The sequence below is a fragment of the Glossina fuscipes genome, unplaced genomic scaffold (genome assembly GCF_014805625.2).
Source record: "Glossina fuscipes isolate IAEA_lab_2018 unplaced genomic scaffold, Yale_Gfus_2 2, whole genome shotgun sequence".
Lineage (NCBI taxonomy): Eukaryota > Metazoa > Arthropoda > Insecta > Diptera > Glossinidae > Glossina > Glossina fuscipes.
Genome location: NW_023998416.1, coordinates 630,594 through 642,815, shown reverse-complemented (window position 1 = coordinate 642,815; position 12,222 = coordinate 630,594). Strand labels below are relative to the sequence as shown.

Genomic DNA, 12,222 nt, shown 5'->3' with positions numbered 1-12,222 from the left:
AAACTTAGGGTTACTTTCCACTTATTCACTACAGTTGCATAACGCAGACAAGAGTTACATAAGAAAGTTAGAAGAAGTTTTTGAAAGCATTAAGATTTAAAAAATTTTCAAAATCAAAACACAAAAGAAAGAACGAAGGAAAACTTTTCGAGAATTTTATAATCGAAAATATAAAGTTAATTAAATAATCGCAGCGCAACATAATAAAATTATACTGAAATTTCTAGGTAAGCGAGCTTCGAGGGCTTCCTTTAGTTGGACAGTTAAGTTTCTAAGAAATTCCTTCCACACTATCCTTACTTTTCCTCAACTGTTAGAGAATTAAATTTTCGCAAAAAGGAAAATCTCTCACAAACTCAATAAACTTATGTTCTTCTCCTGGATCTACGCACATATGCTTTGCAGGGCATATAGAATAAAATTATATATATATAACCATATATAAATCCAAATACATGTATATGAATCCAAACAAGGATATGAGGGCACAGACACTTATAAACAAAGACATACGGACACGCACATATGTGCTCTTGTTTTGCACTGATACATACAAACTACGGTTTACAACTTTAGTTTGAATTGCGTAGATTTCTTGGGACGACTTTTTTCTCGTTCCTTTGTTGATATTGATTCCCGTTGCCATTGTCTATGTTGTGGTTGTTGCTGTATTATTTTTATCTTGAAGATTTTCTTACTTTTTAATTTTTCATATTTTTTTGTTTGTCTACAACAAACGATAGACATAATATACAATTTTTTTATGATTTCTTTTCTTTTTTTTTTTAATTTTGAAAAGTTTTAAAAGTTTTAAAATTAACGTTATACTCATTTTATCATACCGCTTGCAGCACAAGGATACAAGTGGTAGCAGTAACGGCTTTTAAAATAATTCCGTTAATAACGTAAAATTCAAAATGGATTCACCTATTCGCGTTATTCCCTTCGTCCCTCTTTTGATCGCCGCCTAATTTTCTGATAATTGAGCCAGCGAACGGAAAATTGAAGACAAGCAGTCAAACGCCCAGTATTCGGCAGTCACCACTCCCCTACCTATTTCGGTTTCCTCACCGCGTAACAACTATCACCTTGTTACACGGATAGGAGGCATCCCCTGAGTAAAAAAAGTTTACAATATAATACAACACAATAGCCCTATTGAAAAAAAAATAACCTAAAAAAGAGAAAAATCGGAAAATGACTCGCTCTTGCGTTATATCTGTTCATTTCGTATAAATAATGAATGACTCTACATAGGATCATCCGAAAACAATGTCGATCGGCTAACAGCTTTTTAGTGAGCAAAAAAAAAAAAAAAAACATTTGCAATGATTAACTCCTTCGGCATCTGCAATATACTCGAAGGTAAATGTCAATCCCGCTAATCCGTACATAGTCACAAACAGATTTCATTAAGTATATAATTGACATGACTAAGTATTTGCGCATTTATCCTCATATAAAATATCTTTTTAAAATATTCAATATCGCAAGCAACGAAATAAAAAATTCAAAGTTAATTGTTATACATTGAGGTCAATGCTATGAAAATGGGATCAAACGTAAGCGTAAGTATGGTAATTCTATCTATCCAATAAACCTAATAATTAAATGCTATTGTCAAGCGTAGCAAATACAATCAAGTCTCCTATAACATAGAATGTTGACAATGCCGATTTCCATATAACGCAGAGCGTGAATTGGGACAGTTCTCCTTTAAAGCGTCTCCTCATAACTCGTTTTCTATGAAAATTCCAAAAACTCAAATGGCTTGACCACTTTATCTACGGCTGCACTTATTTGATGTCTTAAATTTTTATTGTCGACTTTGGGTGTTACTCCCAGTTCGAATTGTTCGAGAATGTTTGTAAAAATGAACCCACAATACAATTATGCTCTCTTTTAATCTAAAAAACCGGTCTGAGTTCTTTTAACTAACATTAGTTCCGGATTTATTATTATGCGGTTTCTGGAAAACGCGATAGTGTTCTTCATATAAAAGCCGTGGTTTCCATTTGAGTTCCATGAGTTTTTCTTCTTTTTTCCTGACCATTAGTGCCTTAATTACTGATTTTAACTCTAGGTCGATGTAGGAGTTGGCATATAAAATACGATGTAGCCGCATGGTCGTCATAGGAATGTGGAGAGTTATGAAGTCGTGTAATAAATTATTTCCGATGCAGTTGGGAAGAATCTATTATCCGTATTTATCGTTTTTACCTTCGCTATAGTTGAGGGTACAGTTAGCCTTCTGTCAACGGCTTTATGTACTGCTTGTTACATTCGTTACAAGCGTTTTTCTTAACCTTTGAAATGGAGAGTCAAAAATGGCACATTCGACACGTGTAAAGCGCAGTAGCGCTAAGGTGACAGCTGAAAAAATATGCAGCGTGTAGGGTGAGGAACTGATAACTGTAAAATTCCGTTCTTGGAGATACGACTTTAAAATACAAACCGAAGGCGGGACATCCTTCCGCCTTTGATGGCAACCACGCCATTCAGCAACAGATTTAACAAAAAGGTTGAATACCTCACAATCAGCTGTCAACGGCCACCTGAAGGAATTAGGGAAAGTCGGCGAGTTAGGAAAAACGCAAATTACTTATGACTCGATCCAATGTCTATGTATTCGTGTCACGCGATTTCCATAGAACACATTTCTTTAGTTGAGCTAAGTCCGTAATTTCACATAACACAGTTTTCATATAACTCAGAGATCATGGTCCAACATACCAACAGGAAGATGTTTTAATAAATAAATAGTTATTGTAAAGCTTAAGATCGTTCATTAAATTATGTTAAGGTCAAATATAGTTCAATTTCTCAATGTTAGGTCCGGTGGATATGATGACTTCTTTTTTCATTGGATGCATCTAACAGGAGATATTGTTCCAGGTTTTACGTTTGTGTAGACGTTTTCAAAAAAAAAGGATATTTTGTTTTTCGCATACGAAATTTCAAGGTCATCTCGGATAATTTGACTGCAAATGAATGACGGTGTGCTAGCAATTAGACGCACAGGCTCATATCGCTATATCGCCGTAGCAAAATTTAATTAATTTTGAAAAATTTTAATTTTCAATATGCTCGTAATTTATAAATAACGTGCAACCCTATGAAGTAAATGAAGTTCAGTATAAATGTTTGCAAGAAAAATTCTGTAAGGGCAACTAACCTATGAACGAAAAAACAAATGCCAGTAAAGGGTACTAAGTTTCAACCGAAGGCGATTATAATTTTCTTATTTATTTTTCTTTATTAATTTTCTTCTTTTTTTTTTTTTTCTGTTCAAAAAAACAAAAACATATTTGTTTTTTAAAATTTATTTTCTTCTTTTCCATTATTTTTCCTGGATAGCATTGCTATTGTTTATAAACATCAAAGTATGTGTGGATGTCCTGTTAACTCATTCACAAGCACTTTACAGGGTATACGACGTATATGTATAACGTAGCTGGCCATGCACTTGCATGCATACTGTAGTTATATTTATTTATATGAAATTTAATTAAAAAATGGAAGAAAAAAATATATGTATATATAAATAAACAACAACAAACAAGTTATGCACATGTCTATGCGTACGTACGTATGCACATAAACGGAGAAAAGAGTAAAAAATGTTGTTTTGTGATATAGCTTGATTATCATGTCATTGCACTTTGTTTAAGCCGCCATATCTCCGCATAAGTGTTTGAGTTTGCAAAACAAACACTTTTTAAAAGATTTTTTCTTTTTCTCTTATTTTTATTGTGCCTTTTCTTCGTTTTTTTTCTCCTTCATCTCCACTTTTCTTTTTCTTTGCCTTAAAGTGTTCATTATTATTATTATCATTATTATTATTATTATTATTTGCTCGTTGAACTCCAACACAATTGTTTTTGACTTTCAAGAATAACAAATGAAAGAACAACAACTTATCTCAATGGCATAAGCTGAAGTTGTTAAATTTAAAAAGATTAAAAACATTAATATATCATCAGAAAGTGTTTTTTATATTCGGGATAAATTGCTTACTTTATTTATACAAATTTGAATTTACCCACGATACTATAAAGTAATAACTGGAGATGTGCGATTGGACAAAGGGACAGATAGACAGGCGAGTGAATGATTAAGAGGCTGTTCAAGAAATACGGGCAAGCGCAGTTATGAACAAAGCAAATGAAATTTCATTGTCCGAAGTCACAATCATTGACCTTCTCCTCACATAAGTGTATTTTGCCTGATCGTTTAAAAATAAACAAAACAACGTATTCCTAGATTAGGCAAAAAAAAAAAACACTCATTGCTTATCCTCAATTTTAGATAGTATTTTCTATTACTAACCTGCATATACTCTCGTTTCTTCACTTCTTTTTTTTTTTTTTTTTTTTTTTTTTTGTTAACTAAACCTTCGCTGAATTACCCTGGCTAAGGAGTGATCCGAATTTTTTAGAGAAATAGAAGCGTCACACACACTTCAGAGTGGCAGATGGACCAACTAGCTTAGATCAACATAAAAATGAAATGAATTTATCTCAGGTCCCCTCCGGATGTTACATACGTCTGCATAAACCTAATACACCACAAGTCTACCACAAGTGGAAAAGCAGCTCGAAGAAAAGCAAAGAAATATAAATTACTGAAAAGTAGCTCAGCTTTAGCAAAGGGATAAACGCGTCGAGAAGATACTACAACTGATCATTCGGCGATTTGCATATTAAGCGCAGTTGTCCGAAGTTTTTGCAGCTCACAACTACAGCTACCCACACACTTTCTAAAAATGTGACCCAAAATCTTCGGGAAAATATTACGTTTCACTTTGCCGAAAGAGGAGATTTTTATTTTGCGGTTGCAGTTAACATTTTATTGCTATCGGCACGAACTCAAGATTTTGAAGTAATTTTTATGTGGCTGCTAATCTGTTATGCTCGCGCCATACAAAGGCTTTATCGGCTGATAGGATTCCTGTGGTTTCTACTTAAAATTTGTTCTTCATCTTCAATTGCTTTTCATTCTTGCCAAGTGAAGCGATCCATTTAAAATATTTGTAATACAAGTTCATAGTCATATAGTCAGAAGGTTTATTTTTTTGGACTTTTATCCAAATCAAATCTGGCAACTTTGTCGCGCGGTATAGTCGTATATATATATATATATATATATATATGATGACAGGATTTAAAAGAAGAAAAGACTGCGCAGTAAGCTGCTAAGGTATCTGAACGCCAAGAATGTCAAGAATGCTGCGGTCATGAAGACCACCTATAAACAATTTGCAAAGTGTGGAACGGCAAATAGAAGAGGTGTCATTCGGACAGACAGATAAGATACGATCACAATCTTGTATAACCCATACTAGAGATTAATATAAAGACAGGCTTTTCAGTCCCAATCTCCCAATCCTCTCTGTTAAAATTTTCAAGATCATGCGGTTTCATAGGAAAGTCTTATGTGCTTGTGCTCATTTATTTATATGAATTGCTTACTATATAATAAAAATCATATACAATTTTATATGCCAGTTACATAAGCGCGGTGGCGAGGCCTTCTAATCCATAGCTGATTTCTAATTTCTTCAAACGGATCACATTTATGTCAGCAGAAAATGTGATTTAAAGAGCTAATCGAAATACAAGCGAATCGGTCGACAAACTTCCTCCAGTATACTTGTGTCTGACGAACATTTCGAAGAGGACAAAGAATGAGTGTTTTTCAGTCTAACATGAATACAGCGCAAGAAATTTTTAAAAAGTCACTTTGCGAAGGATTACTTTTCCTTCTTTAGAAACTCTCATATAATTTGCTTTTTTGTGAGCATGAAAACCATGAACAGATGTTTCGGGCACTTCCGTATGTTGGATCATGGTGAAATTTTGCACACGCCAACAACTACCATGACAAAGCATTATGTTGCAAAGCGACTGCTTTCTTAACAAACCTCTTGATTTGATTATTAGATAAAAGAGCTTGGAGAGTTGCTTGGAGAATGGACTGCCCACATATCTTATTAAGTTAAAGAATATTAAGCGGATGGACCATGGCGCACCACTAAATACTGCCACTAAGCTACCTCGCTTAAAAGTGTTTTTCGTGCAAGGATTTTTCAAAACAAGGCATTATATAAGAAGAGCTCAAAAGAGTGGAACGAGCCAAATTATTATTATCTCTTGCGTTCTTGGGATATCTTGAGCACAAAAATACATAGATGGGCAACAAACGGACAGACAGACGGACAAGCTTTGAATCACTTTCAGTAAGTGCTTCTGGGTCAATTGATGTAATAATAGATGGGTTCTTTTAGGCGTTGGATACATCCGCATAAACTCAATATATCCTTATCTAACAAGTGTTGTAGGATATAAAGAAACACTCAGAGCAATCAACTTAACGAGGCTTTTAAAAAATAGTAAATCGAGTTACAATTGACTAAAAATTAAAAAAAAAAAAACTATATAGAAAAAATTGTTTAAATCGAATTAGCTTACACGTAATAATAATAATTTCCCGAAATTCTTTCGTATAATCACATAAGAAGGAGAGAAAATATGAATTTTTTTTTTTTTTTTTTTTTTTTATTACACAAAGTAGAAGAATGTAGTGAATGGAAATTGAACAAAATAAAATTTGTCAAAACTTCCTGCCATAAGTTAGCGCCATGAGAAAGAAACCCGTTTCCAGTTTTCATTAATAATTAGCTTAACGGCGATGCTCCATAAATGCGAATGTTATCGAGCAAGCATTATTTAACGAAGAATCCATAGCAAGGCATCTATTACCAATCCTCTCATTAAACATTAAGCTAATCTATCTCCTTATCCGGTCTTTCAATTGTTTTCCTTCTAACAACTTTTGTCATCTATCGATTGGAATAACGGACGTCATTTCCCGTTAGGTAAAGAAATCGAAAAAAAAAAAAAAAACAAATGAAACAAAACATTTCAACAATCATTCAGAGAACTTTTATCTTATAATAAATTTTTTCATACCATTTGCAAAAAGCGCATGAATAGGAGGAAAAAAGAAAAAAAAAAAAAAAATATTAATGCACATCAATCATATGCGTTTATTCGATGCTTTCATTTAATTATAATTTATAGCTTTCAACAAATTATAAACATAACGCGTAACAGACATTCAATTGCACTCGAATTGCTTTCCAAAAATATACATTTATGAGGGAAGAATATATTGCACGAAGAGATCAGAGCCGCAGCAAAGGCACCAAAATTAGTTATTGCTTATTTATGTGTATACGTGTGTATGTACGTGTTAATGTTTATAGGTGTTTGTATGGAGAGCAAAATTGAAAAAAAAAAAAGAAGAAAAAAACGTCAAATGGAAAACTTGCAAAATTTGCACTAACAGCTCTTGACACATAAAAGCGAGTGCAACAAACCGACATCTCGACAAATGCAAACAACGTATAATTCGGAAAAAGCAAAAACAAAAACCACTAAAGAAATTACATTCGATATGGACCGAATCTTTTCATACCTACAACTTCGTCCTGGAGCGATCATTTACAACATGTTATAGTTATCGTATGTAACTCAAATCCTATAATCCTGAGAAGATGACATTTGCGCTTGACACCTGGATTTCATTACTTTCAGTTCTAAATTGAACGCTTCTCTATTTTGAGTCCATAATTAAAGAACAAACAAAGCTAAACTTCTTCTTCTTCTTCTTCTTCTTCTTCTGATGAGATGGCATCTTCAGAAGTAAGGCCAACGCAGCTCGATAAATAACTTACAATCCCATCTAATCGCCCTTTGAGACTTTCAATCGTCGACCCTGATCACTTGTACGGGCTGGAAAATAGTCTTTCATTTGCAAAAAAAATACTGTTGTTGTGGCAGCCGCGATGTCATTTCTGCAAATCTTGGGATTAATATCAGCATGTGATAGTTGCATCGTATGCCAATGTTTATGTTAGCCATCGCTTTCGCATCGATGGCATGGTTGCAAGCAGTAAATGCAAACATTGAAACATTTAGCCGTGCGAGCATAGCGCGAGCTGTTATTGGTCCTTATCAGCAAAAACAAAATTTTGTAGTTACCCTTCTTGTTTATCATTAGCCTAAAGCAGTGTAATGCACATAAGCATTTCATAACTTTCTAGAGGAAAATAAACTTATAAGCATATGATGAATGTGTACAATGTACCTTTCTATCAGCATTAGAGCGCCTTCCGCCATTCCATTTCCTATCGAGTATCCATAAATACCCATTATATGCCTTATATTACCCATAAAAAGCGATAAAATTTCTTCAAACCTCTTGTAGCTTATCATTTATATGTAAAATCAATTTTTAAACATTTGATATTTAATCGATCGGAAATATCGTAGGAGAGCTCAAAGCGTTGGAGATATTAAGAACATGTTATTATTAATCGGAAAAGGAATTGAAAAGTATCTAAATAACCGTTTAAGGGAATAGTGGAGGAGACTATGTTTATTACATTTTCAGCCTTAGGCCTTAGAATATGTACGTTTCATATATGGAGAATGAGTAATAATTTTGCTTTAAGAGCTTACAGCGAACGCGCTTAAAAGGATGCAGCTAGCACTACAACGCTGTAAGCGTAAGGGGAAAGTAGTGCGTAGAGCTTCTAGTCCCAGAGTAAGAATGAAGACTCTGCTTCTCCGTTAATAACCTTAGCCACGGTATTCCCACCAAGACCTACCCTTCTCTTCGCCAGACAGTTTAGGCTGATTAAAGGGTGCCTGTGCCCGCAAGGAGAAAATAATCTTTGTTCTCTCCTTCTAAACCCGCGGAAATAGGAAACATTTCTTTCTGAACACAACACTTTTAGATTCATAACGAAGCGACTGAGGTCTATGCATAAGACGATGATGTGATGTTGGTGATGTACGTCATTCTATATTAGTGGTACTAGATTTTTTGGTTCGTAATTAAAAGCCGTAAGCTTGAGAATTATATAATAAAATGGAGCCTAGCAAACAACAAGAACAAGAACTTCGAACTTTTTATTCTCTTAAACGATACTTTTATTAAAAGGCAACACCACATTCTATGAGGACCATGCACGTATAGTGGTCCCTATCTTTTTGTATTCTATTCGCTATACTTATAAAACGGAAAACATTTTGACAAAATGAAGAGGACAACCAGCACAAGCAGTTCTGCATTGACAAATTGCAGAAGTAAACAAATTACTGCAGCAATTTATGTATTGAAGACAAAGGAGGACCGATGAGCACACAGAATGACATGACTAAAGAGAATCAGAATTTTATTATAAGCAATTAGCCGAGATCTTCGATGATTCAGACGAAAGAACAGCCGTAACTAGCGTCACCCATTCTTCGGATTGAGTAAAAATGTCAAATATTTAGATTGAACTTTCCCCTCTCAACAACTTTGTGTTGATTCTGGGTCTATCTGGGTCCATTCTGTAATAAAGACAATTATCACTCCGAATTCTCCTATGCATCTGTAAAGCATTGCTGCCAGCTTTCAAAGTAATTTGTTTTGACTATCGCCTACAGATAAGAAAGATCTGATTTTTAACTTTATTTCTCTGAATTTTTAAGACTCTCTCGACACCTAATCTTCAATAAAGTTCACTTTTCCAAAACGGATGGCTTATTCTTCTTGTGTCTCGCAAATTATTCACCAACTTCCGTTGAACGCAGCAGGATATGCGGCATTAAAGATGGATGAATGGCCGAGAGAATGTTTTTGGCGACATTAACACAGAACTCGATGCTTATCAAGAGCATAGTTTTATCTTTTGATCGCTGAACAATATATCTGTTTGCTACATACCGAATAGTAAACTTAATATAACCATTTCTTCGGTTATGAGTAGAAAAATGAAAAACTGTTTCTATTGTATATTTGTATGATACTTATAGACCGCTGTATTCGTCATTACTAAAGTGATTAGAAATGTTTGAAAAGAAAAAACGTTTGAATTTTGTTTTTTTTTTAAACCCGCCTTTAGAAATGTCTGCGAAAGAGATTAAGCACCTACTTTTTCTTAATCATAAAATTAACTTTTTGCTTTCTCTGCTTCTTTGCTTTTACTCCTTGCAATCGAAAATCAAAAACAGAATGCAAGACGAGGACAAAAACAAATTTATACAAGCTATAATTCGCGACAAAACAGTGCCGTGTACATTGAGGGAATGAACAGGACCAGCTTTTAAATCGACAAGCCCGCATATATTTATTGATTTTCTGCATTCTCTTGCCTAACGTTCACTTTACCAGATTTACTTCCCTTCACTAGTCCCATATTTGTAATTGTGATAAGCGTAAGAATCGAAGTTCAAAACTCAAATTGTAAAATGGACCCAACCTCCTCATAGTTAATAAAGCATTTTACAATTCTAACCGAATCGTTTGTGGCAGTAGGCGATTCTTTCTATCGCGAACATAAGTTTATTAAATGTTTTACTATAAACTGTGCGATTTTTATAGAGTACAAAGAAAAAAGAGCCCACTAGAGAGAATGACATATTTTTGTTACCTTAAATTCAGAGTGGACCTCTGAAATTATTATGTCTCATTCAATTTTGTGCAAAAATTTGGAAAACAGAAAATTTAAAGTTCACGACGCCACCATCAACAAATTTCATTATTACAAAGTTGTCTACGACCGCACAAAATATCATTATTACAAATGTCTGCCATCCATGATTTTCCCATGGAATACATATTTAAGTAGCATAATAGATTAAAGCAATCTGCCTGATCTCTGTACACCTGCCTGCGCATTCATTTGTCTGATTGTAGATATGCTCAAAATCGCGAAATTGTAAATTGAAAATTTCGCACAAATGTGAAACTTGAAGGTGTATGCCTTCGGCCAACAATGTTTGATGTATTTAAAAAAAAAAGAGTAAAACTTTTAAATTAATTTTCTCGTCATATAAACTACAAGGGATAACCGTCTAAGACTTTCACAAAGGTTATAAACGTTCACCAGCTGAAACTTTTCAAAAACCTTAACGAATCCTTTGGATTTTCTTGAGGATATGCGATATTCTTCTCAAAAGGAAGGACGGCTTTTTCTCTTGCTTCATTCTAGATATTTCGAAACTCTCCCAAGCCTTCTTGAGATTACTTTCTAGGAAAACAAGTAAAAACACTATTGTGGAGCACGGCCCACCATGAAATATCCTACCATCCACCTTTTCGTTTTGTACGACTTTTCAAAATTAAATGTTATATGGCAAGTGATCGAAAAAGTCGTCCAATCCGAATCATTTTCAATAGCGTCCGCCCTTAGGCTAAGGCACGTCAGTATACCAAATATCATTAAAATATCTCAACAATTGCGACCTATAGGTTGAACACAAAACAGATGAGACAGACGGACAGAAAAGCTTGGACAAGTTCAGAAAGTGATTCTGAATAAATTGGTGTAATAAAAAGTGAATCTACCTCAAGTTTTTCTTGATGTTGCATAAATTCGCATTAACTTAATATACTCCTATTGGTGTAGGGTATAATAAAAATAATTTCTTTTTACTAACTTTGAAAAATAACATAAATTTTAGATCCGTTTGTAAGTAAAAGGAAATGGAAAAGGAATTATTATATTATATATCTCCATATAAAGTTCTCAGAAATTTTCGAAGAATTATTTTCAAAATAAAATCAAGAAGAAAAAAAATGTTATTTTAAATCTTTATTGGCAGTTGACTTAAATACTTAAGTTTTCAGCAACAAATGTTCGTCAAGCTAAGAATGATTTCTTTTTTTTTTTATTCTTAATTTCTTAATTCAGCTATGGAATGCAGAAGACGGGGCGAATAATATATTTTTCCTTGTGAAAGTAAAGAAATAGTTGCTTTCAAGAGAAAACCGTATTTTTTGTTAACCATTGCGTTGCCCAAAGTAAAAAAAAATAACACTGCTATCAACAGAACAATTTTTACATCTACACCTTTTCGTATATATATATATATATGTATGTATATGCACATAGATAAAATGCTTACAGGAATTGCTGCATGTCGAACGCCCTCACTAATGTTTTGGCTGACTTATTGGTCGACTAGCTGGACTGAGGAAAACACTCTAAGCTTGAAATGTTTTTCTTTTAAACACACTTTCACTTTTCTTCTTTTATTTAAAAAAAAAAAGAAAAAAAAAAAAAAAAAAACATCCTTTATTTATCGCACTCGCAATATAAATCGCTTTCTAAATTGCTTCTCCTCTTCAACTTTTTCACTTTCAGTATTTTTCCGCTTTTCGAAA

General features: G+C 33.7%; 1 protein-coding gene across 1 annotated transcript in view; it reads right to left on the bottom strand.

The window, feature by feature from the left end:
• The window catches only part of LOC119634189 (neuronal acetylcholine receptor subunit alpha-7), a 293,482-nt gene extending 281,266 nt beyond the window's left edge, over positions 1 to 12,216 (bottom strand). Inside the window, exon 1 of the mRNA XM_038028209.1 lies at positions 11,964 to 12,216. The gene's annotated coding sequence lies outside the window, so the exon portion shown is untranslated. The remainder of the gene's footprint in view (positions 1 to 11,963) is intronic.
• Positions 12,217 to 12,222: the final 6 nt, after the last annotated feature.